Source organism: Cucurbita maxima, unplaced genomic scaffold (genome assembly GCF_002738345.1).
Source record: "Cucurbita maxima cultivar Rimu unplaced genomic scaffold, Cmax_1.0 Cma_Scf02797, whole genome shotgun sequence".
In the NCBI taxonomy this organism is placed as follows: domain Eukaryota; kingdom Viridiplantae; phylum Streptophyta; class Magnoliopsida; order Cucurbitales; family Cucurbitaceae; genus Cucurbita; species Cucurbita maxima.
The window spans coordinates 1-2,146 of NW_019274813.1; the positions used below are offsets into that span (position 1 = coordinate 1).

At 42.7% G+C, this 2,146-nt stretch overlaps 10 non-coding genes across 10 annotated transcripts; all 10 read right to left on the minus strand.

Moving 5' to 3' along the window:
- Positions 1-40: 40 nt before the first annotated feature.
- Positions 41-112, minus strand: TRNAC-GCA. Its single transcript has one exon. It is a non-coding gene; the product is annotated as a tRNA-Cys (tRNA).
- An 87-nt stretch (positions 113-199) lies between these two features.
- TRNAC-GCA lies at positions 200-271 on the minus strand. Its single transcript has one exon. It is a non-coding gene; the product is annotated as a tRNA-Cys (tRNA).
- Positions 272-501: 230 nt separating this feature from the next.
- Positions 502-573, minus strand: TRNAC-GCA. Its single transcript has one exon. It is a non-coding gene; the product is annotated as a tRNA-Cys (tRNA).
- Positions 574-659: 86 nt separating this feature from the next.
- TRNAC-GCA lies at positions 660-731 on the minus strand. The gene has a single exon. It is a non-coding gene; the product is annotated as a tRNA-Cys (tRNA).
- A 231-nt stretch (positions 732-962) lies between these two features.
- Positions 963-1,034, minus strand: TRNAC-GCA. The gene has a single exon. It is a non-coding gene; the product is annotated as a tRNA-Cys (tRNA).
- An 86-nt stretch (positions 1,035-1,120) lies between these two features.
- Positions 1,121-1,192, minus strand: TRNAC-GCA. The gene has a single exon. It is a non-coding gene; the product is annotated as a tRNA-Cys (tRNA).
- Positions 1,193-1,422: 230 nt separating this feature from the next.
- Positions 1,423-1,494, minus strand: TRNAC-GCA. Its single transcript has one exon. It is a non-coding gene; the product is annotated as a tRNA-Cys (tRNA).
- An 87-nt stretch (positions 1,495-1,581) lies between these two features.
- On the minus strand, positions 1,582-1,653 carry TRNAC-GCA. Its single transcript has one exon. It is a non-coding gene; the product is annotated as a tRNA-Cys (tRNA).
- Positions 1,654-1,900: 247 nt separating this feature from the next.
- TRNAC-GCA lies at positions 1,901-1,972 on the minus strand. The gene has a single exon. It is a non-coding gene; the product is annotated as a tRNA-Cys (tRNA).
- An 87-nt stretch (positions 1,973-2,059) lies between these two features.
- TRNAC-GCA lies at positions 2,060-2,131 on the minus strand. Its single transcript has one exon. It is a non-coding gene; the product is annotated as a tRNA-Cys (tRNA).
- Positions 2,132-2,146: the final 15 nt, after the last annotated feature.

The following is a 2,146-nucleotide window of genomic DNA, read 5'->3' on the forward strand; positions in this document are numbered from 1 at the left end:
CAAAACATTATGGTCGATCAAGAAGGGGGTGGAAAAGAAAAGGGCCCAACCAGGTTCGAACTGGTGACTTCTTGATCTGCAGTCAAATGCTCTACCACTGGGCTATGAACCCTTAATTTCTAAAAAAATTCATTGGGCATTCTGTCGAGGTTAGAAAGAAAAACATTATGGTCGATCAAGAAACAGGGTGGAAAAGAAAAGGGCCCAACCAGGTTCGAACTGGTGACCTCTTGATCTGCAGTCAAATGCTCTACCACTGAGCTATGAACCCTCAAGTTCTAAAAAAATTCATTGGGCTTTCTGTCGAGGTTAGAAAGAAAAACATTATGGTTGATCAAGAAACGGGGTGGAAAAAAAATGGGCCCAACCAGGTTCAAAAGTGTGACCTCTTGATATGCAATCAAATACTCTACCACTGAGCTATGGACCCTCAATTGCTAAAGGAATTCATTGGGCTTTCTGTCAAGGTTAGAAAGCAAAACATTATGGTCGATCAAGAAAAGGGCCCAACCAGGTTCGAACTGGTGACCTCTTGATCTGCAGTCAAATGCTCTACCACTGAGCTATGGACCCTCAATTTCTAAAAAAATTCATTGGGCTTTCCGTCGAGGTTGGAAAGCAAAACATTATGGTCGATCAAGAAGGGGGTGGAAAAGAAAAGGGCCCAACCAGGTTCGAACTGGTGACCTCTTGATCTGCAGTCAAATGCTCTACCACTGAGCTATGAACCCTCAATTTCTAAAAATAATTCATTGGGCTTTCTGTCGAGGTTAGAAAGAAAAACATTATGGTTGATCAAGAAACGGGGTGGAAAAAAAATGGGCCCAACCAGGTTCAAAAGTGTGACCTCTTGATATGCAATCAAATACTCTACCACTGAGCTATGGACCCTCAATTGCTAAAGGAATTCATTGGGCTTTCTGTCAAGGTTAGAAAGCAAAACATTATGGTCGATCAAGAAAAGGGCCCAACCAGGTTCGAACTGGTGACCTCTTGATCTGCAGTCAAATGCTCTACCACTGAGCTATGGACCCTCAATTTCTAAAAAAATTCATTGGGCTTTCCGTCGAGGTTGGAAAGCAAAACATTATGGTCGATCAAGAAGGGGGTGGAAAAGAAAAGGGCCCAACCAGGTTCGAACTGGTGACCTCTTGATCTGCAGTCAAATGCTCTACCACTGAGCTATGAACCCTCAAGTTCTAAAAAAATTCATTGGGCTTTCTGTCGAGGTTAGAAAGAAAAACATTATGGTTGATCAAGAAACGGGGTGGAAAAAAAATGGGCCCAACCAGGTTCAAAAGTGTGACCTCTTGATATGCAATCAAATACTCTACCACTGAGCTATGGACCCTCAATTGCTAAAGGAATTCATTGGGCTTTCTGTCAAGGTTAGAAAGCAAAACATTATGGTCGATCAAGAAAAGGGCCCAACCAGGTTCGAACTGGTGACCTCTTGATCTGCAGTCAAATGCTCTACCACTGAGCTATGGACCCTCAATTTCTAAAAAAATTCATTGGGCTTTCCGTCGAGGTTGGAAAGCAAAACATTATGGTCGATCAAGAAAGGGGGTGGAAAAGAAAAGGGCCCAACCAGGTTCGAACTGGTGACCTCTTGATCTGCAGTCAAATGCTCTACCACTGAGCTATGAACCCTCAATTTCTAAAAAAATTCATTGGGCTTTCTGTCGAGGTTGGAAAGCAAAACATTATGGTTGATCAAGAAACGGGGTGGAAAAAAAAATGGGCCCAACCAGGTTCAAAAGTGTGACCTCTTGATATGCAATCAAATACACTATCACTGAGCTATGGACCCTCAATTGCTAAAGGAATTCATTGGGCTTTCTGTCAAGGTTAGAAAGCAAAACATTATGGTCGATCAAGAAACAGGGTGGAAAAGAAAAGGGCCCAACCAGGTTCGAACTGGTGACCTCTTGATCTGCAGTCAAATGCTCTACCACTGAGCTATGAACCCTCAATTTCTAAAAAAAATTCATTGGGCTTTCTGTCGAGGTTGGAAAACAAAACATTATGGTCGATCAAGAAGGGGGTGGAAAAGAAAAGGGCCCAACCAGGTTCGAACTGGTGACTTCTTGATCTGCAGTCAAATGCTCTACCACTGGGCTATGAACCCTTAATTTCTAAAAAA